Below are 27,735 nucleotides of genomic sequence, written 5' to 3'. Positions count from 1 at the left end.
AGAGTTATCAATGAGCAGAGACTGTATATGACATATTAATTTATATTATACATGTTTATCAAAGCTAAGCTTGCGCAAAATTTATTCCAGTAATGTCATACAATACTTATTTTTATACAGAATTAGCTGAGATTTGCTTTCATAAATATGATCTTGTATATCTAAGCAGTTGTCAGTCTAAGCACTGATAATTGATGGATGTTGGTTAAATAAAATTGTGAATAATTGGCATCCTTTGAAATCTGTGTTCCATAAAATGCTGTAAACATAATCAACTGCTATAGGAGTGGCACCCATGTCTAAGAAGTCTCAGATCCAATTTCACTCTATTGATCTCACCATAAATGATGCCATCGATAACAGTTATAACTGTCATGGCCCCTGCTCCTTCTGGGTGCCACCATGCTCATGTTGACTCTGTGTGCCATTTTGGTGTCATAATTGATGCAAGACAATAGCATCAGCTCTTGGATAATTTAAGACCACTCTGACCACGCCTCTCGTGGTTTCAGTATCCTGAAAGTGCGTTATAGTCATCTGGTGTGTGCTTTCTGGTTTTTGACTCAGCTCTGTCTTGACTATCCTGATATCTGGAATCCGAGACCGAGGCTCTGTTGCCTTGCTAATCTGTATCTCTATACTCCTTGACCTGTCCCTATTTATTCTTTGTATGTAGTCAGTTTAAATTCTATACTATCCCACTTTAAGTCCTTGTATTTCCTTAGTATTAGACACTCTATGCCTTAATCTTGTGTGTTGGGGTGTACATGCCATGATAACAGTCTTAGGACCAAGAACAGTCTTAGGACCAAGACAGGGCAGACAAGTTTGTATTTGGATGCCCATATCAATGTACCCTTCATTTTTTGTGTCATTAATGGACCTTGTAACACATTTAGTATGATGATGATGTTGGAAGGAGATCTGGCTACTGATACAACTGTCCATTACAAGGAATCCTGCTGAGAAAAATATAATGGTACCACTCCACTTCACAGCTACTGTGATAATAACACACTTACTATAAGAAAGCAAATCAGAAGATATTATTTGCATACAAAGCAGCTGTAAATAGTAGATGACAATCGCTGCTTTATTTCTCTTTTCTGTTGGGATTTTTCTAATTATATTATCCAGGAATATCATGGAATTATTTAATGCATATATGTAAAGGAGGTTGCTGTGAAATGGGGCATAAGTACCCTTTAAATTTATGTCCTGATTAGGATAGGCTTAAGGACAACTCAGGAAGTGGACAGCTTTATTGGATATTAAAGATCACATCATAATTACTTGCCTGGGATAATATGCATTATCAACGGCGTCTGTTTTTTTTGGGGGGGGGACGTAAGGGGGGAAATCTCTTACAGCTTAATTCAGCTTAAAAATACATGTCTCCCATTACCAGGAAGTAGATCATGGTCTTGTAGTTTTTCTGTACTTCTACAATAATTTCTTGCACTCAATCTTAATCTTAATGGACATCAATGAATTAATGGCATTTGACTGCTGGCTCTCATTGACTGCTGGCTCGCATTTGACACTTTTATAAATTGACTATGGAACACCTCCATGACTGTCAATCAAACAGCCAGAGAGGTTTGCTGCCTGCTTCTTTTTTTTTTTTTGGTTCAAACTGCTTTTCCTTGTGTCATCGAAAATGTATAACAATGCGATAGGATAGTAAAATAGGAGACACGCAGGTCTCGCAACAGCGGCAGCAGCCATATAAATATAAAGAAATGAACGCCAAAACAATATTAACAATTAGAAGGTAGTACAGTAGCAACATCATTAACTTCGTTATGGTACATGTAGCAAATATGCAAACATCTGCATCTTATAGTTGGATGTGAAGGGGTAAGTTTATCATCCCTGTGTGAGCCAGGTAGTAACTGTGTAGTATATGGTCAAGATACGCCAGTCATCATAATGGCTGTGTACAGCCGAGGAGTATCTTTGAAGCGGATAGGGGCTATTATAACGTCTGTGGTAAGGCTAACCTGAAGATATAAATCGGAGAGAGGACTCGTCGTCCTATATATTATTGAGGAATAGTGGGTTTCCATTGGGTCCCAGTGCCTCGCGCGGTGCCTGTTTTGTCGTGCGGGCGGTAAAATGTGTACCTCTCGACATGCTTCTCCTCCATACCTACTGCCTGCTTCTTTTAGCTCTCCTGCCTTACTTGAGTGTGTCTGCCTCCTCCCTGCCTCAGATCAACTCACCCAACACACCCAAATTAGAAATTTAGTTTGAAATCCCTATAAATTCCAGACAACTGACACTTTAGTGAACAAACGTACTTTTCATTTTCAGATATCTGCGAATTCAACATCAGAAATACATTTCCATCGCCTCAATGCTGCGATGCTATATTTTCAGCATATTTGTGATGCCACACAAATTATTTGTTTTTCACCTACAAATAAAGTAAATTGAGTTTAAATTAAATTAAAATGGTAGGGGCAGAGCTCAAGCATAAGAAGGCACCATACTGGGCAGCTCCCACATACATTGACTCCTTCTCCTCTTATTGCCGAGACTCAGCGGGCTCTAACCTCTGGGCATCCCAACATACTGATCAATGTCTTTTTTCTATGTGGCAGATAAACTTCATGCCCTCGAAACTACGGCTGGATTAAATTATTTTATTTCTTCATTTTATAAATAACAAATATTGTGGTATGCCGTTTCTTAGTAAGAAATATAACAAAATAATGATTTTTAAAATGTAACTAAATCTCACATTGTCATGTGATATAGTTATTTTTTTTATTTATTTTTTTTAAATGAAACTTTAAAGGCTAATGTCATCTGTATTTGAAATTATTTTGGCAGTTTCAGTATCACTTTGTTAAACCATAGGCAGTTTCAGTATCACTTTGTTAAACCATAGGCACACACATTTTTATACTTTGGTGTTATTTTTTTTTTTAGAAATCTCCCATAAATACAATCAGGTTTTGTATACAAACTCAGAAGTAGGGGAAATATATAAATATATATTTTTGTTATTGTTACACCTACTTTATGTGGAACAAAATATTATTTCTTCTTCTGTAATATTTCATGCACTGTCTGATACAAGGGATGATGCAATATAGTCTTTAAACCTCTCCTCCGCCAAATATTTCTTTATAAAATAAGTGTGAAAAAATAAATTAAAATGTGTAGAAATGTTCACTCATTACCTCTTAAAAGCTAAACCAAAAGATAAGAACACCGAGGGTTAATGTACGTCTCTCCATATATATTAATCTTAAATCTGTCTGGCTGCTAGGAAAGGTTATGGGTTATTATTGCAATTTTGTGAATCTCTTGCGATGCGATTCAATCTCACCGTGTGTGTTTTTGGTTCCATGTTTTCATTACCCAAATAAACATAAAATCTATGATTTTGTGTTCTATCAGATTCTAATCTGCTGTGTAGCTCAATATGTTCTGGGGAAAAAAGGGTAATTAAATAATAATTTGTTATTTTACACGTCTTAACCTTTGCTCCAAGTGTACAAGGTGAAAGGGGTTACACCCCATTAATAGTACATATGCTATTTTCCATAGTGATATCCGAAACACAAATACATGTTCAATAATGGTCATCAATAAAAGGATGGGAAAATGCCTATAAGCTCCAACCTTTGTGACATCCTCTTAGATGCTCATTTCTGAGCAATGTTTGTATGACATGTTAACCTTGCCATATGGTAAAAGTACAGGGTTTGTTTTTCACATCGTATTATTAAGCCATTCATTATCTGTCTTTTTAAGTCAGCTATACAGTAGCACTAGCTTGCTTAGTAGCCAATATGAACCATTTCATCTGTAAATCACTCTACAAGAGAGGCACAATTGGATGGTTGCTAGGTAACCTCTTTCCATTAGAAGCAATAAAGTGGACACAGTTGGGTTAATCAGACTAAGACAGAAAAGTGTTTTTGTGTTCTTTTTTTCTTCCGAACACCAAATATTTTTAATTAGTTTATATAGGCAGTGATGTTGAAATTCAAATAAAATAATGGCAGAGGTTTTCCCTTTGAGCTTGTATTTTATATGATTATGAAGCCAGTATTAGCTATTAAAGTTAGTTATTAAAATAAACTAACCATAATTTATAAATAATGCTACAATTAAACAATGGAGATTGTAATTTAATCTGCAGCTTAACACAGCAAAATGTGCTAAATAGAAAAAAATACTTTTAAAATATCTACATTTCTAAATATATATATGCCTATTATTACATATTACACAATTTTATGAAAGAATAGAGGAGTCCTAGAAACAGGGTAATAAAAACAAAAGCAGGGCAGATACTGTAGACTTTGAAAAGCATACACACACTGATCAGCCACAAACTAAAACCACCTGCCTAATATCATGTAGGTCCCCTTGTGCTGCCAAATAAACTCTTATGTGTCGAAGCATGGCCTCCACAATAATTTTTAATGTGTCCTGTGTTATCTGGCACAAGGCATTAGCAGCAGATCCTTTAAGTCCTGCAAGTTGTGAGGTGGGACCTCCATGGATTGGATTCAGCACATCCCACAGGTGCTCAACCGGATTGAGATCTGGGGAATTTGGAGGCTATTGTAACACCTTGAACTGACAGGTGCATTATCCTGCTGAAAGAGGCCACTGCCATCAGTGAATATGATTGCCATGAAGGAGTGTATGTGGTCTGCAACAATTTCTAGGTAGGTGGTACTTGTCAAAGAAACATCCACATGAATGCCAGTACCCAAGGTTTCCTAGCAGAAAATGTCCAAAATTACCTTCGCCAGCCCGCCTTCTTCCGATAGTGCATCCTGCTGTTTCCCAGGTAAATGACGCACATGTCTCCGGTCATCCACCTGATCTTAAAGAAAATGTTACTCTTCAGACCAAGCCATCTTCTTCCATTGCTTCATGGTCCAGTTCTGACATTGACCCTATTTACAGTGCTTTTGGTGGTGAACATTAGTTAGGCACTTTGACTGAACTGCAGCTATGAATCCCCATACACAGCAAACTGTGTTGCCCTGTGTGTTCTGATACCTTTTTATAATGACCAGCATTACGTTTTTCAGCAATTTAAGCTATAGTAGCTCTGCTGTGTGATCAACCATAGCCTTTGTTCTCCACGCTCATCAATGAGCTTTGTGCGTCCATGACCCAGACGCATGTTCTCTTTTAGCAGGTACTAACCACTGCATACCATGAACACCTCAATAGATTTGCCATTTTGACCCAGTCATTTAGCCATCACTATTTGGCCCTTGTCAATGTCACTCAGATCATTTAGCTTGCCCATTTTTGCTGCTTCCAACACATTCCAGATTCCAGAACAATGATCAGGGCCAGATTAAGAGCCAAGTGGGCCTGGTGCTGACAATTATGATGGGGCCTAATTACAGAATCTTATCGACCAAAAACACTAAAACAGTCATACCTCTCAAGCGTCATGTATCTGATGGAGTTAGTGTCGGAGGGAAATTTAAAGGATGCAGCTATAAGAAAACACATACTCTATGCTAATCTCTCTCTAATGTATGCTTTTATCTTTCAAGTAAATCCATACCCCCTAACAGCAGTGTTCAGTGAAGCAGGAAGTCAATGGGCGGGGTAAAAAGGTGGACCACTGACGCGAATCACGTGACCAGAACTGCCAAAGGGGCGAATATGCCCAAAAGGGGGGCATGTCTGTCCAAAGAATTGGAAGGCCAGCCTGGCATCAGTGTCCCTATATATCACAGTGTCAGTGTCCCCATGTCGCCCAGTCCCCTAGTCTCCCAGTGTCAGTGTCCCCTAGTATCCTAGTGACATGGGACACACTAAGACATGGGGACACTGGGAGACATGGAGACACTGGGAGACATGGGGACATTGAGAGACCCGGGGACATTGAGAGACCCGGGGACACTGAGACACATGGGGCACTGGGAGACATGGAGACACTGGGAGACATGGGGACACTGATACATTTGAGGGACACTGGGAGAAATGGGGTCACAGACACTAGGGACACAGATACATGGGGACACAGACACTGGGAGTCATGGGGACACAGACATTTGGTGAAACTAAGACACTAGGGACACTGAGAGACATGGGAACACAGGCACTAGGAGACTAGGGCACACTGGGAGACATGGGGACACAGACACTAGCGACACTGGCTGGGAGGCATGGGGATACAGACACTTGGGGACACTGGGAGACATGGGAGCACTTGTGGACATAGACATGGGGACACTGAGACATTTGGAGACACTGGGAGACATGGGGACACTAGGGACACAGACATGGGGACACTGAGACACTAGGGACACTGGCTGGGAGATATAGGGACACTGTGAGACATGGATACACTGGCTGGGAGACATGTGGACACTGGGAGACATGGGGATACAGACATTTGGGGACACTCAGACATAGGGACACTGAGTGACATAGGGACACAGACACTGGGAGACTAGGGGATACTGGGAGCCATGGGGACACTGGGAGCCATGGGGACACTGAGACACTAGGGACACTGGCTGGGAGACATGGGGACACTGTGTCCCTAGTGTCTCCGTGTCCCAATGTTTCTCCCTATGTCTCACAGCGTCCCCATGTGTCTCAGCATCCCCATGTCTCACAGCGTCCCCATGTGTCTGTGTCCCCATGTTTCTCAGTGTCCCCACATCTCCCAGTGTCCCCTAGTGTCTCAGTGTCCCCATGTCTCCCTGTTGCCTTTACCCCCATCCTTCACATATCTGAGCTGTAGTCTATCTCTGCAGGCTGGGAGCTGCTGTCTGGACTCTGTGCTGTGTAGCTGCTTCCCAGCGGATCAGTGAGTAGAGAGAGGCAGGGAGATGCTGTAACTTCCTATCCCTGCCTCTCTCCACACACAGTGACCCCTGCTGGCCGATGCTGGTATTGCAGAGTAAACTCCGTTTATACAGAGAAAAATATTTGCATTTGTATTGCCGGTATTACTGCAATACCATCACGGCCAGGCAGCCTCAAATACTGGCTGTGCCTTAAAATACCAGTCAGGTGGCAAACCTAAGAGTAGTGTTAAAAAAAAAAAAAAAGTTTTTTTTTTTTTTATGGGCCTATTCCATGGGCCTGGGCCTGGAGCTGCAGCTCCATCAGCCCCTATGATAATCCGGCCCTGACAATGATAGGTGCAATATGGGATTCTCGGCAGCAATGAGAGAGTGCAGTTTGTGTAATGGAGAAATGCACACACAGCACAATAATGCAGTAATCACTGGATCACAATGAAAACACCACATATTCCCACTGTGCAACTGTAAAACAGGATATGGTGATATGGCAGAAGGTTAACAGAAAATTCCAAGCATTATAAATACTATGGCTCACTGTAGTGGTTATGGTGCTAGCAGTGCCCTGGAGCAGCACCATTGTTGGTAGACAAATGGATTGGCATCTTGCCAGGAACTGCTTTCTGCATCCACTACTTCAGTCAGAGAGCCAGAAGCGCGCTGTCTGAGCTGACGCTCTCAGCCAATGAACTAGCCCTACACTGCAGGGCTTAGGTCAGGAGAACTAACAGAAGCTCCTGCTAAGGGGTTACCGGCTCTCCGTCAGAAGTAATACCTAGCAGACCCCATGTACAAAGATGGTGAGGCACTAGAGCACTCCTGACACAATAACCGGCTACTGCTGTACTGGTTATGATGCATGGACTGTTTTTTTTTTGTTGTTTTTTTTTTTTAAGTACCCTGTAACTGCATGGGTTAATCTTGCCTTTTACAATCTAATGTGAGTGTCAGTCAAAAGGCTTATCCAAAAATATAAAATTAGGGTCGAAATTTTTAAGATTTTTTTTAAGATCTGTTTTTGGGTGGTCTCTTACTATTTTATCGTATGCATTGCGTATATCAAAAGCTCTGCAAACATATAAATAGAGTATTAGTATTTGATTGAATATAAAATGATCAGTTTACATGGCATTTTGTTTAACAAGTTACCTTGACAACCATATGCAGAAGAAATGTTACGCTAGAAAGGAAGTAGCAGTTATTGTTAGTTACATATATAGTTACATAGTTACATAGTTACATAGCTGAAAAGAGACTTGCGTCCATCAAGTTCAGCCTTCCTCACATATGCTTTTGCTGTTGATCCAAAAGAAGGCAAAAAACCCAGTCTGAAGCGCTTCCAATTTTGCAACAAACTAGGAAAAAATTCCTTCTTGACCCCAAAATAGCAGTCAGGTGTCTCCTTGGATCAAGCAGCTATTACCCCACTAATTAGAAATTGTATCCCTGTATGTTATGTTTTTGCAAGTATTTATCCAATTGCAATTTAAACATCTGTATAGACTCTGACAAAACCACCTCTTCCGGCAATGAATTCCATATCCTTATTGCTCTTACTGTAAAAAAACCTTTTCTTTGCCTTAGATGAAATCTCCTTTCTTCAAGCCTAAATGTGTGACCTCGTGTCCTATGTATAGCCCTGTTTATGAATAGATTTCCAGATAATGGTTTGTACTGGCCCCCGAATATAGTCATAATTTTCAAATGTACATTTAGTGCCATTTTATCACAAACATAAAATAATATTAATGTTTATCAAGACAAAATGTGTAGGACCACGTATAGGGCAAAGTGCTAAATAAACAGTGTGACAAGACCAATCTCGCCACATTGCATTGGAGGAGCCTGGTTGTCCACCTGTTGCCTCTGGACTATGGCCCCATGTTAAAAACCTTGATTTTCCCCTGCAAAGCCGGGCCATTCGGTGCTTGCCCTGTTTGAGCGGTGATACCCCAGATAGCTATGCCATGGAGCCCATTCGTATAATGAAAGACTATGGGAAAGACTTTGGCTCCATGGTAATTGAACTGTATGTGTGTGATCTGAGCGCCATTCAGTAATAATGTGTGCTCAGATCTGAGCTATCTAGGGATATGTTGAATGTACCTGTTTTATGCAATGGCTGCACAGTTATATATTTTTATGTATTTTATTGTCTTTTGCTGCCATGTGTTCAATGGAGTTTTGCCTCTGTCCTTGGAGATAATTGGATTACTTCCCAATTATCTCCAGGATAGAAGACTCTGTGGAACTGGTTTTGGGCAGAAAAGCCATGCTTCATTTGGTCACAAAGGACTTCGATCTATCTTTTGAACCACTGGACCAATTTGTATGATTTTGACATATGTTTTATGTGAATGTGATGCATACTTTTTAAGTTATGAATAATGTGGAAAAACTGTATTTCTCTGCTTGTGATAATTACATTACCCATTGTGTAAGGTAATTGTATCACAGGCAGAGGGGAGGATTTTGTGTGGGAGTGTCTGAGTGTATTGTACTTGTTTATTGGTTGTTTTCCAAAACCCTGTGGGTGGTACTAATGTGTATATAAGAACAATAAACCCACAGCTCTGTCTGTTCACTGCTTGACCCTCAACACGGAGCTTTGTCTCGTTCTTGGGGGGATTTACTGTATGCTGTTTCAGTTTGACTGCTAGGAGTGTAAACCTGTTCGTATGGTTTTTCCTATTCGGCTGTTTACAGCATTCAAATGGTTCCGGTTCAGCTGTTTACGGCATTCATATGCTTCTCCGGTTCGCTGTATTGGTGTGTACAGTAGCTGTGCCTGTGTCTCTGGAAGGGAAGATCTACTAAACGGCAGTGTAACCCTTTTATGCCTGGGGGTGCCGTTACAAACAGCAATCACCATGAACATGGATATATTGTTTTACAAGGAGCACATTGCTCAGACATTTCTACAATGCCCAATATGCCTTAGCAAATGCAACTATGATTGAGGACTAGAAACACTATAGTATACAGTACATAGTGTACATGTCACTAAAATGCACTGGTTGTCATGTAGCATGACTGAAATAGTGGCTGCTTCATTCAAGTATTATTGGACGTCGACAAATAAATAGTTGCCAGTGAATAAATGTTTATACCGATCTTGATTCATGTTAAGGACAAAGCTCTATGTAATATTTATTGCAAAAAAAGCTGATTGAGCAGGTCCCTTTCTAAAGTCATGTCTTCACTGAATGAAACTGGGCAGTAGAGAGAGCCACGTGAGCGTACATACAATCCACATGCACCTGCCCCAATACAGTCTTAGTGATGAGTTGGTTCAGTGCCAAACCAAACTGTAAATGCGCCTGCACAAAACCCAGTTAGATGGGCTTATTTATTGACATCAGAAAAAATGAAGGTCAAAAATGTATGCAGCGTTCCACTGAGAATATCAATGGTACCCTATAATTCAGACAAAAAATATATATTTCTGATTCATAAATCTGATATTTTTTCAGGTTGACTATTTCTTAATTTTGTGTTAAACTAAAGAGATGCAGAGAATTTCTGGAGATTACTAATTGAATTACAGTTCCCAATCAATGGGCTATTTATTTAAAGCCGTTGTATTACAAGTTGTAAATTTGTGAAACTCAATGTTGTCTGGGAGGCTCCAATATACCATAGTTATATCTAGACTGGCGTGTTTACTAAAACCATTAAGATTTCAGTCTTGTGGGCACAGATCATACATGTACTTGCATGTCAACTGGAGTGTATTAGCATGGTGGGTGAAAGTTGGCATATAACTGCAACAATTTTTGTATATGACAACATCTCTAAGTAACTAGAAGATGGAAGATAAGATCACAATCCTTCCTTAAGAACATAATCTATGCAAAGAGAACAAATATTGGACTGTGTCACTTTAAATCTTCTGAGTAGAACCCAGGCAAAGGGAATGTACTTATATATTGTGTTAGCATGATTCTTGAAGACATATATCAGGTGTTAATCAATAATTGCACTGGGAATTGGACATTGTATATGTCATTCATTATTGAGCTACAGATCTTTAAATGTTCATGATTTCCTGTATTTCTGTGTCCAATAAGACTTTGATGAATCAGCAAATACCTCACTTGAGTTTTGTATGCAGCATGTGCGCATACTACATTGATATGTTTTTAAAATGAGAAACCTTACACAGCATTCAAATTTTAAATAGAATTTTGACAAAAGAACAATTGACTAACATTCTCAGTTTTATCTGTGCAGGATTGATGGAATATCACTTTACTGATAAAGGGGCTATTAAAAACATATGTGACAATCATTACACTTCATATCAGTCGTTAATAGGTTTAAGAATCAATGGCGATAAACCAAAATGCTGCGTGCATATGTGCAAATAAACCCATCATCATACAAAGATGATGTTGCAGTTGGTTTCTATAAAGTACCAATATATATATATATTTATATTCATTATATATATGACAAAATTAGCAAATAACCAGATGTCTTAAGTGTCTCAGTATTAACGTGTGCTACCACACAAGCTTATTTAAGAGTTACATGTTTTTAAATTTTATATTTTTTGAAAAACAAAATTCCCCAAAACTTTTTTAATACAATCATACTGTTTTTCTTGGTAAGGAAAACCCTGCTCAAGTTATATATTACACAAATGTATGTGCCGCTGTTGTGATTTTAATGACTAAATGTTAGAAGGTCATCCAAGTATATGGTTTGAAGATTATTTTACTGAATTATTGCTAGCCATGATGGACTTTGTAAATGTAATCTCACAATCAATCCTGCATGACCCTCCATAAAGGGGCACTAAACACCAAAAGCACTTTACCTTAATAAACAAGTTTGGTACATAGATGCTGTCTCTTTTCCCTGGAAATGTAAAGCATTACCATTTCAGAGAAACAGAGAAGACACCATGCTGACAGCCATTAGAATGTAATCCTGATAAAGACCTTTTAAAGTCCAAGGTCTATATGTTTGGTGACATCACCCAAACATGATGATGCCAGACACCTCTGTAAGCGACATCAGACTGTTGGAGCATTTTGATTGAGAAGCATTGGATTCTCCAAAAGTAGTCAAAGATGACTTTAATAGATGTGGGGCAAATGGATTTCAAGTACGTTTTTTACTTTGTGTAATTTATTAAATGTAGGGGTGAGCCCTAACAGACCAAGGAAGACTCTAACATTAAAAAGTAATACATAATTTAGATTACCAATGGTGTGCTTTATGTATACAATAAAATAGTTGCACACAAAATACTTATCTAATGGGCATGGTATAATATCCATACAACAGGAGGAGAACCTCTCCAGTACAATTTATATTCCAGGATAAAATCAACCCCTGTGTTTTATCTTATCTACACCATGTTCCGCCATGTTAGATCTCTAAGTATTAGAGTTCATTTAACTGCCAGGCACTATATTCAAATTGTATTTTTAAACAAATATTTTCTAAATTAAATGTTAATCTAAATTCATTTTCCTTCCAATGCGTAGTTTGCAGTAATGAACTTGGCTAAGAACGTATTACTATTCTAATATAAAAATCTTTCTATGATCTAAATGTGGACTACTCTCCTGCTGTTAATGGACTATAGGTCCCATAATTGTCACGATACCTTACCTGTCATCCTCGGACCCACGCAGTACAGCATCCTCCTTCACTGAGCGGCACGGCACCTCTGACGCCGGCCGCTCACTCAGAGCGGAATTTCTAACTTCGGCGCATGCGCGCCACTGCCGTCGGCTGGAAGCCGACAGAATCATGACGCAACCACGCACCCGGACCTTTTGGGGGCGTGGTTTTAAAGCAAAACACACCACACTATAAAAGGGCTGTCTTGACAGCAGTAAGACGCCCTAGTGTGGTTCTTGCTAGTTCCCATAGTGCTCTTTATGTTTATTGGTATTCTCTCCTGGTATTTAACTTCTGGCTACTCTATTTGACTATTCTACTCTCTGGTTCCCTGTACTTTGGCTTGTTAATCGTTATTCCGTCTTCTGTTATCCCTTGACCTCTGGCTATCCCATTTGACTACTCTAACGTGAGCCCGGCCATTCTAAGGTCCGGTATACGTTCTATAGTTAGGTTGCACTCTGCGTGAAGGGGTCACTGTCGTGACATTACACTAGGGCCATGGACCCTGCAGGTGTTAACCCTCTTGGGCTTGGTGCGGACAATAGGTTTGAGGAGCTGGACCATCGTATGGACCAGATCGCCCTCGCCGTACAGACCTTAATTAACCGCACTGCTTATCTCCAGCCGGAGGAGCAGATTCCTAGTCTGAGACCCCAAGAACATCCCATGGAAGTGCTACCTACAGGTACTTCCAATCAGGCTACAGCACCTCTCAGGTATGGGGGTGATCCTAACGGATGCAGGGGGTTCCTAAATCAGATAAGCATATATTTTGAACTCCATCCTAGAGCTTACCCTACCGATAGAGCTAAGATTGGGTATATTATAACCCTGTTAGTAGATAAGGCTTTAACCTGGGCTAATCCCTTGTGGGAGAATGACAACCCCATAGTCTTTAATTACACTAACTTTGTTGCAGCTTTCAGGAGAACTTTTGATACCCCAGGCAGAAAGACTAACGCTGCCAAATCCTTATTGCGTTTAAGACAAAATACCCGTTCTCTAACAGATTATGCCTTGGAATTCCGTACTTTAGCTGCAGAAGTCAGATGGAACGAACAAGCATTCGTAGATGTGTTCCTGAATGGAGTATCGGATAGAATCCTAGATGAAGTAGCCACAAGAGATTTACCAGATACTCTAGAGGAGCTAATAACATATTTAGCTCATATTGATGAACGTCTTAGGTACAGGCAGAACACCAGAGAGAGACCTAGGAGAGTACCGGAACGTCTTGCTCTAACCTATCCCTCGTCCGAAACCCCTCCAGAACCCATGCAATTAGGGGCTACAAGATTGTCTGAGACAGAGAGACAATACCGTAGGAGGGAAGGTTTATGTTTGTATTGTGGCAGGAAGGGACATACACGAGTGAATTGTCCTAACCGGCCGGAAAACTCTCGCACCTAAGTTCACAAGGGGGACAGGCCTTGGGTGTTATGTGTATGTCCTCCTTCAATGATAAAAAAGATCTCCGGCTTCTTCTACCTATTACTTTAGAATGGGAGGGAAAGAAAATATCCACCCTTGCTTTAATTGATTCTGGGGCTGCTGAGAATTTTGTAGATCTCTCATTCGGGCAGAAAAATACCCTTCCATTCCAAAAAAGATCGGCACCCTTGGCCGTTGAGGCCATAGATGGTAGACCATTATCGATACCTCTTATTACCCAGGAGACCATTCCTCTAGTATTATCTACAGGTCTTCTTCATAGGGAGGTTATCATTCTGCAACAGATAACATCTCCTATTTTTCCTGTAATACTTGGGTTTCCTTGGTTAGTCCAGCATAATCCGTCGATTGACTGGGAAAAGAAGGAGATCATTAAGTGGGGAGATTCTTGTCACAGTAAATGCATTACTCCGATTAAACCAGTAGGCTTAATCAATATACCTACTATGGAACCATTGACTACCCAAATACCCAACCAATATATTGACCTTAAAGATGTCTTTGAACCTAAAGAGGCAGAAAAGTTACCTCCCCATCGTCCCTATGATTGTCCTATTGAATTGTTGCCTGGTACTATGCCTCCAAGAGGCACGGTTTATCCCCTGTCGATGGCCGAGAATAAAGTATTAGAGGAGTACATTGCCGAGAATTTAAAGAAAGGGTTTATCACTAAATCCTCATCGCCCGCGGGTGCGGGGTTTTTCTTTGTATCTAAGAAAGAAGGGGATTTAAGACCCTGTATTGATTACAGAGGGTTGAATAAGATTACTATCCGTAATGCTTATCCTATTCCCTTAGTGACTGAACTATTTGACAGGTTAAAAGGAGCTACTGTCTTTTCTAAACTAGATTTGCGGGGAGCATATAATTTAATCAGAATAAAAGAAGGGCATGAATGGAAGACTGCTTTTAATACTCGTTATGGTCATTATGAGTATCGAGTTATGCCCTTCGGCTTATGCAACGCCCCAGCAGTCTTTCAAGACTTCATCAATGATGTGTTGCGAGACTTTTTACAAATGTTTGTAATCGTATATTTGGATGATATCCTGATTTATTCTAAAAACATAAACGAACACTATGAACATGTCAGATTGGTTCTTTCAAGGTTATTAGAGAATGGTCTCTATTGTAAATTGGAGAAATGTTTGTTCCACAAGGAAGAAGTGCATTTCCTGGGATATATCATTTCTAGTACGGGTTTCCAAATGGAGCCGAAAAAGTTAGAAGCCATTCAGCAATGGCCCTTACCAGTTGGACTCAAAGCAATCCAACGCTTCCTGGGGTTTGCCAATTACTATAGAAAATTCATAAAAGGATTCTCTTCAATAACAGCCCCTATTACTGCTATGACTAAGAAGGGAAGAAATCACAGGGAATGGTGTACTGAAGCTAAAAGAGCTTTTGATTTATTGAAAGAAGCCTTTTCCTCAGCACCAGTATTAAGACACCCTGATCCTTCTCGTCCTTTCATACTGGAAGTAGATGCATCCGAGTCAGGGATAGGAGCAATACTATCTCAAAGACCTTCGGATGATCAACCATTGCATCCTTGTGGGTTTTTTTCAAAAAAATTAACGGAAACTGAGAAGAGATACGATATAGGGGAGAGAGAGTTGTTGGCAATTATTTCTGCCCTTAAAGAATGGCGATACTTGCTTGAAGGGTCACCCATCCCTGTTACCATTTTTACAGATCATAAAAACCTCTCTTACTTCAGTGAAGCCAAGAAAATGTCTGACAGACAAGTACGTTGGTCTTTATACCTCAATCGTTTCAATTATGTTGTTACATACAGGCCAGGGTCAAAAAATACTAAGGCGGATGCTCTATCCCGCCAATATGAACCTGTTACTTCCTCCAATGAAGTTATGTCCTCTTTAATCCCTCATAATCGTATTGTAGCAACTGTCTTTGCTAAAGTCTCATCGGGATTAATAGAGGAGATCTCTACATTCCAAGATCGTACTACCTTGACTGTTCCTCAAGGAAAACTATATGTGCCATTAACCTATCGGAATAAAGTATTATCCCTCATGCATGACTCCAAAATGGCAGGACATCAAGGGATACATAAAACCACATCATTGCTGGCGGAACGATTCTGGTGGCCTTCCTACAAAAAGGATGTGCGTGAGTTTGTCCTTGCTTGTAATATTTGTTCCACTACAAAATCACCTAAGGGTCGTCCTATAGGACTCCTTATGCCCTTACCTGTTCCAGAGACTCCATGGTCAAGTATTGCTATGGATTTCGTAGTAGACCTACCCCCTTCTAAGAACTACACTGTCGTATTAACGATAATTGACAGATTCTCCAAGATGTCTCATTTGGTTCCTCTTTATAAATTACCTACATCATCTGAACTGGCGTATATATTTATAAAAGAAGTGGTCCGTTTACATGGGGTACCCCAAGATATTGTCTCTGATAGAGGGCCTCAATTTATTTCTCGTTTCTGGAAATCATTTTGTGGACAGTTAGGTATCAACCTTAACCTTTCCTCTTCTTATCATCCCCAATCTAATGGGGTTACAGAAAGGATGAACCAATGCCTGGAACAATACATCCGTTGTTTCACTTCGGTTCATCAAGATGACTGGGCGGACCTGTTACCATGGGCAGAATTTGCTCACAATCATCATATCCATGAATCCACTTTACACAGCCCGTTTTTTATTAATTATGGGTTTAATCCTACAACTTTACCGAGTTCCATTCATTCTACCGGAGTGCCAAGTGTAGATGACACCGTTAGGAACATGAGGGAGACTTGGTTAGGGGTTAAACAAATATTGACTCAAAGGGCTAGTGTGTACAAAGCCAATGCGGATAGGCATCGGAAACTTGCTCCCACGTTCATGATCGGGGATAAAGTGTGGTTAAGTACCCGTAACATTAGACTTAAGGTCCCATCTATGAAATTCGCTCCCAGATTCATTGGTCCATTTCAGGTTCTCAAGCGTATCAATCCTGTTTGTTACAGTCTTCGTTTGCCCTCTAATATGAAAATACCGAATTCGTTCCATGTCTCACTTCTCAAACCATTAATTTGTAATCGGTTTACTCGTAATACCCCTCCTCCTCTTCCTGAAGTTGTGGAGGGACAAAACGAATATGAGGTGAGGTCTATTTTGGATTCTCGTTTTTCTAGGGGTAAACTTCAATACCTTTTAGACTGGAAGGGTTATGGACCTGAGGATCGTTCGTGGGTGGACGCTTCTGATGTGCACGCCCCCCGCCTGATTCGTTTATTTGAAAGGAGGCGTTCTAACCGCCCTGGGGGCGGTCCTTGTGGGGGGGGTACTGTCACGATACCTTACCTGTCATCCTCGGACCCACGCAGTACAGCATCCTCCTTCACTGAGCGGCACGGCACCTCTGACGCCGGCCGCTCACTCAGAGCGGAATTTCTAACTTCGGCGCATGCGCGCCACTGCCGTCGGCTGGAAGCCGACAGAATCATGACGCAACCACGCACCCGGACCTTTTGGGGGCGTGGTTTTAAAGCAAAACACACCACACTATAAAAGGGCTGTCTTGACAGCAGTAAGACGCCCTAGTGTGGTTCTTGCTAGTTCCCATAGTGCTCTTTATGTTTATTGGTATTCTCTCCTGGTATTTAACTTCTGGCTACTCTATTTGACTATTCTACTCTCTGGTTCCCTGTACTTTGGCTTGTTAATCGTTATTCCGTCTTCTGTTATCCCTTGACCTCTGGCTATCCCATTTGACTACTCTAACGTGAGCCCGGCCATTCTAAGGTCCGGTATACGTTCTATAGTTAGGTTGCACTCTGCGTGAAGGGGTCACTGTCGTGACAATAATGCTCCATCTATGGCCAATATCTATGATGTAGCCAATAAAGTATAATGAAAAGATGTGGAAAATTTTTGGCAAAATGATGAGTAGCCTCTCCTCTCCCTTGTCATTCCTAGCACCACACCACTGAATCATGAACTGTCAACTATTGGCATCAACTACAAAAAAGCCAATAGTTGACAGTCTTCATTTAGGAAATTGGAAACAAGTTAACTCAGTGATTTTCTGTAAATCTTGTTTTGGAGCCTGTCTGATTGATTTTAGCATCAGCAATCTAGAATTCTTCACTGACAGCGTTAGTGCTTCTCATATAGAATTCTCTTTAGCTGAACCATGAGCTTTTCAGTACTTACCAGTTAATATCTTTCTGATTACTTAATTTCTTTCAAATATTTTTATTAAATTTTTTTAAACATAATACAGTATCTCACAAAAGTGAGTACACCCCTCACATTTTTTGTAGATATTTTATTATATCTTTCCATGTGACAATACTGACGAAATGACAATGTCAAGTAGTAAGTGTACAGCCTGTATAACAGTGTAAATTTGCTGTCCTCAACACACAGCCAACCGTTGGCAACAAAAGCGAGTACACCCCTGTTGAAATGTCCAAATTGGTCCCAATTAGCAATTTTCCCTCCCCGGTGTCATGTGACTCGTTAGTGTTACAAGGTCTCAGGTGTGAATGAGGAGCAGTTGTGTTAAATTTGGTGTTGTCGCTCTCACAGTCTCTCATGCTGCTCACTGGAAGTTCAACATGGCACCTCATGGCAAAGAACTCTCTGAGGATCTGAAAAAAATAATTGTTGCTCTACATAAAGATGGCAAAGGCTATAAGAAGATTGCCAAGCCCCTGAAACTGAGCTGCAACATGGTGGGCAAGACCATACAGTGGTTTCACAGGACAGGTTCCACTCAAACCAGGCCTCGCCATGGTCGACCAAAGAAGTTGAGTGCACGTGCTCAGCGTCATATCCAGAGGTTGTCTTTGGGAAATGGACGTATGAGCGCAGCCAGCATTGCTGCAGAGGTTGAAGGGGTGGGAGTTCAGGCTGTCAGTGCTCAGACCATATGCTGCACACTGCATCAAATTGGTCTGCATGACTGTCGTCCCAGAAGGAAGCCTCTTCTAAAGATGATGCACAAGAAAGCCCGCAATTAGTTTGCTAAAGACAAGCAGACTAAGGACATGGATTACTGGAACCATGTCCGGTGGTCCAATGAGACCAAGATAAACTTATTTGGTACAGATGGTGTCAAGAGTGTGTGGCGGCAACCAGGTGAGGAGTACAAAGACAAGTGTGTCTTGCCTACAGTCAAGCATGGTGGTGGGAGTGTCATGGTCTGGGCCTGGGTGAGTGCTGCCGGCACTGGGGAGCTATAGTTCATTGAGGAAACCATGAATGCCAACATGTACTGTGACATACTGAAGCAGAACATGATCCCCTCCCTTCGTAGACTGGGCCACAAGGCAGTATTCCAACATGATAACGACTTCAAACACACCTCCAAGGCGACCACTGCCTTGCTAAAGGAAGCTGAAGCTAAAGGTGATGGACTGGCCAAGCATGTCTGCAGACCTAAACCCTATTGTGGGGCATCCTCAAACGGAAGGTGGGGGAGTGGAAGGTCTCTAACATCCACCAGTTCCGTGATGTCGTCATGGAGGAGTGGAAGCGGACTCCAGTGGCAGCCTGTTAAGCTTTGGTGAACTCCATGCTCATGAGGGTTCCGGCAGTGCTGGAAAATAATGGTGGCTACAATAAATATTGACACTTTGGGCCCAATTTGGACATTTCCACTTAGGGGTGTACTCACTTTTGTTGCCAATGGTTTAGACATTAATGGCTGTGTGTTGAGTTATTTTGAGGGGACAGCAAATTTGCACTGTTGTACAGGCTGTACACTTACTTCTTTACATTGTAGCAGAATGTCATTTCTTCAGTGTTGTCACATGAAAAGATATAATAAAATATTTACAAAAATGTGAGGGGTGTACTCACTTTTGTGAGAAACTGTATATAACAAAATACAACATGTAAGCAAAAAAGTAAATGAATACAAAAGGAAAAAGAAAATTAAAAAAGGGGTAGTTCATACAACCAATGAATCAGTATCTACATATCAAGCAATTACAATAATATTACAAGAAATGCTATATCATATTAACAACTTAGAATGCTAATGTGCTCTAAATATGCGTTACAAGTCATGGCTGCCTATACGAAGACATCCACTAATGTACTACAACTGGTCAACACTTTAGAAAGACTCTACAATATTTATACAAATATGTTTCATAACTATAACCTTGATTAAGGTGAGTATGTTCTACATATCTCATCTTCCCATGTATTCCAAAAGATTTTAAGTTTGTTGTTCACAGGTGAATATTGTCTAAGTGCCAGCTCACACTATTTATTTTCCAATATTAAATTCAGCACCTCTTTTGTAGATGGAACTTTATCCGATTTCCAATATTTAGGGATATTACTTCATTTCTGAATACAGAAAGCATTTGCGTAGATTTATGATTTTGTGTAATGTCACGATAAATTAAGGTTTTTATTTATTCATCAGTTCTTACGTAGCACTGTTATCCTGAGTGATTTACAAAACTTTAGCAATTGATTGTAGGTATTGTAACAAACATAGGGATATGTCATTAGACATACTGGCACAAAAAGAGTGTGTTCTTCTGCCTATGGATTATCACCTAGCACTGAAAGCATTTTTATACAAAGTGCAATCTAAGGCAGGCTGTGTATTTACAAGCCAAAGAAAATGCAATGAGAAAAAAGACAGCAAGGGAAAATAGAATATGAGGGGTATTACAGAAAAAGCTATTTCACATGTTGGCATTGAAGAGTTTGTCAAACGATTAATTGATAATGAGTAATTTCAGCTTTTGCAGGCATTTTGCCTTTAAGAGATTCCCAATTGTTAATGTACTTATTTAGAAGGGGTTTATTCAAGAATATCAACAAGAACGCCATCTTATTCAAGACTTGTCCTTCTATTCCATTTTTTTTTTATAAATACCCAACTATATAACTCTCTCTGAGATAAAAAAATAAATCTCCCTGCTTCCTTGATTATTCTTTTTGAACAGAGATTTTCTAAAATAGTTTATATAATAGTTTATGGTTGATACAAGATTTCACCTAGAATGTTACTAGTTTCCTTTTCATCAGAAAGTCAAACCAAATATGCCAAGGAAATTTCCAATCAAGGATAGAGAATGGACACAAGTTTAAAGCCTACACAATTATTACTTCCTTTTCAAGTAGTTACTCTTTTAGAAATAGACATCAGTACACATCATACTGTTGTCGCGTATATGTGCAGTCCAAATCCAAAATGCCAAAAATGACACTAAACTGGTCCATGCGGATTATATAGGACAGTCTTTTTTATTTGTGTTAAAATGTATATGTTATATTCTGTTCTCATCCTTGAACAATCAAAGAGTTTATCAGATGATCCCTGTAAATAAATATTTTTTACACTTTTTGTATTTAGGAAAACTTAGATTTGTTTTTGTTGCCTAGGATTGTACCATGTTAGTTCAAAAGTCCAGCTATATATCTTCATAAATATTAATCCTATTTAACATTGAAACCTACAAATGGATCCTGGGGACGATTCAAGAACACGTCCTCTTTCTCTGTCCTATCACACTAATAAGTTGAAGGTACAGCATGCCCTTCACGCCTGTTTGTAGAAGGTTGTCTGTCTTTTTCCAAATCATATTTTCTTTACAGCACATTGATTTGCCCTTTTTTTATTGCCCTTCCCATATGAGATAGCTTATGATCTCACAAACATTTATTATTTCCATAGTTATTAATTAGAATATAGACTTGATATACGCAATGCAGTCAAAATAATTTATAATATACTTTGACATCCTTTTGTCATCTGTAAATTACATGCAACTTTTTATCTTATAGCTCCGTTATTGTTGCAGTAACAAATACATTAAAGACAAAATGAAATAGGATGCAAATATTAAAATTGATTCATGCTATGTCATGTCATATAAATCTCAGTAGCAAACTGTTGTGACAAAGGTTATATATTTCAAGATATGATAGACCACAGTTCCAATGTGTTGAGGCAATTCTGACAGACACATTATGCCCCACTTACAGACCTTTGTGATGAATGGCCATACTGTTCCTTTAAGGGGAGTGGTTCCCTTGAACTTTGGACATTTTGATCAAGTTTAATAGTTTGGTCATTTGCCTGTAATGCAAAAAGCCGAACTAGTTATACGAATGAACTAAAGGCACATTCATTAGTACGCATTTGTTAGTTTGGCTCAATGCCATCAGATTTGAAGGGAGTGAACAGAACAAACGAATGAAAGAATGATATATATTCATTGCTATTCATTCATTTGGTTAGTAGTTTTTTTTAATTACACAGAGTGCTAAGTGTAATTCACACAGAGTGTAATTCAAAATGCCGAATGAACGAACAAACGAAAGATTTTCGGTAAACGGCCATTCGTTTTTTGTTCTTTAGTTTGGATACCCATTCGTTATTCGGTATTCGTAAGAATGGAAGAAAATGCATATTTTCGTACGAAAATCCATTTGTACGAATACGAATGCCCAAGTCTAGTCAGCATAATGATTCTATAGCCATTACACATTTGCTTACCCAATTTAGGAACTCTTGCCATGGTCTGGAAACAAAAATACAATGTTTTCAAAAGATTTATTATCTTTTTTTGACAAAACATCTCTAGAAATACATCTTTATTACTATCAACACCAGTTAAAAGGACACTCCAAACACCTAAAGCACTTAAATTTGCTGAAGAGGTTTTTTTTCTGGTTTGACAAAAAGGCAGGTGTCAGTAGATATTGACCACTATAGGCACCCAGACCACTTCAGCTTAATGAAGAGGTCTGGGTGCCAGGTCCATCTAGGATTAATCCAGCCTCTAGTGGCTGTCTCATTGACAGCCGCTAGAGGCGCTTCCGCGCTTCTCACTGTGATTTTCACAGTGAGAAGACGCAAGCGTCCATAGGAAAGCATTGAGAATGCTTTTCTATGAGACTGGCTGAATGCGCGCGCGTCCCTTGCCGCGCATGCGCATTCAGCCGATGGTGGGAAAGGAGGCGGAGAGTGACATGTGTTTAACCCCTCCTTTTTTTTTATCTAACTTTAAAACTAAGGTGAATGTAAACAAAATGAATACAAGGGAAAATAGAGGGACAAAAAAGGATCAATTAAAATCAAAACTTGCAAAGTGACAGTGCTACTTTAAGAACTCTAAAATCATAAAGACAGAAATCACATGTATGCTTTTTTTTTTTAAAAGCAAGCATGAATCACATTCCTATGTATATAAATACAAATAATTAAAGGGACATGATTGGCACCCAGACTACTTAAGCTCATTGAAGTGGTTTGGGTGCAGTTTCCCTTTTGCACCTAATGCTACAATGTTAAATAATGCAGTTCCAGAAAAACTGCAATGTTTACATTACAGCACTAAGTCTGCCTCCAGTGGCTGTCTAAAAGACAGCCAGTAGAGGACTTCCTGGATTGAAACAGACCTTTGGTCCGGTAAATTACACTGGACGTCCTCACACTCTGCATGAGGACATCCAGCGCCATATTCTTTTCCCATAGGAAAGCATTAATTAAATGCATTCCTATGGGGAGGTCTAATGCATGCTTGGCATTTGCCACACATGCGCATTAGAGTCCACTCATCACAGGATTTTGGAGGGGCAGTGCCTGGCACTATCGCTCCCCCTGCCTTCCCTCTCACTCTCACCTCCCCTCCGTGGTAAATAAAGGGTTAAACACCTTTTATTTACTTGCCTCATACCAGTGCCGGTGCCTCTCAATGCGGGGAGTGATAGTAGCAGGAGCACAACTTTGTATTCCTGTCACAATAGTATCCCTTTAAGAGGAACATATTGTCCCATAAATAACAAACGTTCCCCACTGTCCACCCCATTTGTCCACCACCCTTGCAATTAAAAAAGATAAAGAATGATTACTTACCTCATTCCAGCACCAGAACTCCTCCTCTGCAGCCAACCGCTCCACGTTCATGTATGTCAGCATGCCTGCTGATGTCTTCTGCGATCTTCTCTAGTCCAGTGCTTCTCATATAGAAGCATTAGATTGTAAATAGGTATTTTTGAGGCAACTTTGCACTCAAATGCTGCTATGATCATTATTTGATTCCAGGATCGAGTTCCACTCACTTCTGGTGAAGGAATCGCTTCTAGTGGCTGTCAGTTTCAACAAAACTGCAATGTCTTACATTATTTTTTTTTTTGACGAGCAAAGAACAATATATGGTCTTTATGCATTTGCTTTAACCCCTTAAGGACCAAACTTCTGGAATAAAAAGGAATCATGCCATGTGTCCTTAAGGGGTTAAACAAAAAACCCTTTCATTGAATTTTGTTACAGGGAGTTTTTAATCCATTATAAAGTCTTCCACAGTTTAGTTTAAAAAAGGGTTATGAACCCAAATTGTAAATTAACACACATTAAATAAACGTAAGTCAACATAGAACCAGGTATGGGAAAAGGATGGGAAGGACAAGGGGTGGGGTTGAAGGATTGGGGGCATCTCTCTCGGTGGGGTCCCTAACCATGATAACGCAGAGCCACTTGTTGCACATTTGGGCATTTTAATAGTAATGTACATTAGCATACTTCTTTAATAATTTATATGGGAAAACAGTGCTGAAGTTGCAAATAGTTCCTCGGGCAGGATTATTTACCATTAACAACAATGCATTATTAAACTAGTAATTTGATCTATTATTGTTGGCATGATCACCTGTCTGCAGCAGCAGTATTGTAACACAGCACTTATTAAAGAAAGCACATCATCCCTGGTCAATTTGTTAAAACTCTCCATGCTTAGATTAATGTAACCCCATTGTTATCTTCTCATTCCCAGTGAGTGATACCTATTTCAATTGAAAACCCATCCAAGGGGTTAAATTCTGCTCAGGATCTCACAGCAGTTGTTGATTCCATGGGTCCTGAGCAATCTGGGGCCCAGTTTCCATGGCAGCCGACCTGCTCTGCTTGAATCAGGCACTGCAGTATCAGGAAGACATAGATGGGAAGAAGTCATTAGATTTTCAATTAATATTCAGTGCCTTTATTGCTATGTGGCTACGTGTTCAATATGTACTGTTTTAGGACACATTCATATGGTAAAGGTATTGTATTTGCGCTGTATGTGTATACGAGTGACATGTTGATGGACCTTTAAATGTGTTTTGTTCAAGGAATATGTCATAAATGAACATCAAAAATAAGATGTTAGAAATAGGGAATAGAAATAGAAATAAGAATAGAATATTTTCCTTTTCATATTTTTGTTTTGTTTTTTACATTGGTTCAGTGTCCACAAGACCGTGGGATCATTAATATCATTTAAAAGGGTTCAAATAGGCAGAATTATAATACCTTTCTATACAACCTTATGTGCTAAGCAATGGTCAGTTGGGGCAAAAACACTAAATATCAAAAGCATCTCTATGCGTTTGGGATGAATGTTGAAATCTATGAGTCTAATTATGTGTCTGTGGTCATTCTAGATTGCAAGTCAAGAACATCTTCCCTATACATGGCATCGAGGTTCCATTGACAGGAAGTGGTTATGATGCCGGAGAATCTCTTTAATAGAGGTTGCAATGTTCTTTGTTTTAGAACCTCAGTATGGTTTATGTTGGAGTGCTTTTATATTACCGCAGTGTTTTGGACAATGTTTTCTAGATTTTTAACATATTGAGATTAAGAAATATATTAATAATTTAAAGGCTCCTTTCTAATTAATAAGTGTGACAGACTATTACATTTATTGTTGACCCCTTTAACCCAAGAGACATGGGGATATAGAAAGACACTAGAGAGCATCCTTGGGATTACTAACACTCACTCCATGGTATATAGCACATATGGTGTGGAAGATACATTGAGAAAGACATTGCAGAAGGAAAGGAACAGTTCTAGCAATTACAAGAAATGCAAAGACAATGGTTAAGATAACTCTAAGATGATGTTTGTTATCATTACTTATAATTTTATATATATATGTATTATTATTTATTTATTTGTGATGTGTGTGTGTATGTGTTTGTGTGTGTGTGTGTGTGTATATATATATATATATATATATATTAGTGGTCTGGGCAAAAGCCATAATGAGAGAATATTAGAAATAGATATGTAAGGTCCCTATATGAGACCTATAGTAATATGAAAAAGTCGGTTGTGGTGTGCCGGAACCGACGGTGGGTCTGAAATAAAAGAAAGCACACCCTAAATAAAGATATGAGAAAAGGGAGTGGTGGGAGGGGCAAATCACCAGACTGAAAACGATAATGGGGATCGGTCTGGCGTGCCTTAAGAAGGTAAACTAAGCCCCTCCCACAACTACAGGTCCAGCCTTACATTTGTAAAAGCCGTAATGAGAGCATATTGGAAATAGATATGAGACCTATAGTAATATGAAAAAGTCGGTTGTGGTGTGCCGGAACCGACAATGCGCTGGGCCTGTAATAAAAGAGGGCAAAAAGAGTATACCATACAGAATTAAACAGCCTACAAATCAAGCATATTACAATATATTACATATACATGTTATGGAAGACTTGGCGTATTTAAGAACAGGTTGATGTATATATCTGGAGTAAGCAGAGGCCATCATAGTCTCAATGTCCCATTAATATATACCGAATGTCCTGGAGGTATGGTTGTCAGAACTGATGTGGAAGGTGTGACCTACTTAATTAGTTGAATTAAGACCTTGCAGTAAAGTCTGAAATTACTTGTTGTTAGATTATTGTCGTGTAAGGCTTGTAGGAGCAGATCAGTGGAACCTTGAACAGAGGTTAGATCGTTATCCAGCGTTATTACTGACAGAATTGTAAAATGTAATTTAGTAGTGTTAAAATATTTAAGTAGGAGTGCAGGGCAGGCAGGGACAGGACCCTCCACCTTCCGGTCTCAGAGATGTGTGAAACAGCATGAAGTAATTGTGTGTACATACTTGCATACTAGCTATTGGCAAGTGGCGAAACCATTAAACAAGTTGGTGACGGGTGAGGCCCTACTAGATGCCAAGAGGCTTGAGAGGCTCTGTCTATGCATTGGCGTGAGGGGATTACGTGGCCACTGAAACTTGTGGCGTGGTGTTGGCCTCTCTGTCACTTTTAGAGCATAAGATAAAATGGGCGTGATAGTTAGTCGCCTATGCCACCATGCAAGGCGACTAACTATGAGTTGGGCCGATGGGTGTAATACCTCAGAGTATGAGGATTGATGTTTGCCTCGCGGGACCACTAATGTAAGGCATAGAGCCCTGAGAAAGTATAAACTATCAGGCTCCTGGTGCCCTGCCAGCCAGTAATGAAGCTAACTAAGGGAGGCAGTGTAAGGTATCAAATGCGTACATGTAATTTTATGTATCTGAGAACAAGTAGTCAGAAACGCGGTATGACACAAAAGGTGGATTGGCGCAGAGCTATAGGGGTAACAAGATATAGTAGGAATAGTGGTATGTTTTGTAAAAGTAGATATCCTGTTCTGCCTAACAGGATATGCAGCGATGTAACGTTTAGCCATAAGTAGGAGGTTGTGTAGGAAATCATAGATACCTAGCACCTAATGATATGATGATGTAACGTACATGAGCGAGATGTAAGGCCAGCTCGTGGATCTAACCAAATAATCTATAAAAGACCTATCTAATGAATATAAGGGGTATGATGAGTACTGTTGCCCTAAAATCCTGAGTACTCTGTCATCTGTAATAAACATATTAATAGTAATGCCTTTGATACAAATATACTCTAACCCGTGACCCCTAAGTAAGAAAAAACAGATACAAGTGAAGGCAGCAGTCCTAATTAATAGACCTAAAGATATAATTGATCTAATTAGGAGCAACATAGTGGTGGAACCTGATACAGAAACTTTTACACCCTATGATGGCCCGATGTTCTCG

At 39.8% G+C, this 27,735-nt stretch overlaps 1 protein-coding gene across 6 annotated transcripts in view; it reads left to right on the top strand.

Annotated features, from left to right (window-relative positions):
• NTRK2 (neurotrophic receptor tyrosine kinase 2) overlaps positions 1-27,735 on the top strand; it is a 230,715-nt gene that overhangs the window by 179,109 nt on the left and 23,871 nt on the right. The window lies entirely within an intron of this gene.

This window comes from Pelobates fuscus, chromosome 5 (genome assembly GCF_036172605.1).
Source record: "Pelobates fuscus isolate aPelFus1 chromosome 5, aPelFus1.pri, whole genome shotgun sequence".
NCBI lineage: Eukaryota > Metazoa > Chordata > Amphibia > Anura > Pelobatidae > Pelobates > Pelobates fuscus.
The sequence above is the reverse complement of the archived record's forward strand: the minus strand, read 5'-3'. Positions and strand labels throughout refer to the sequence as shown.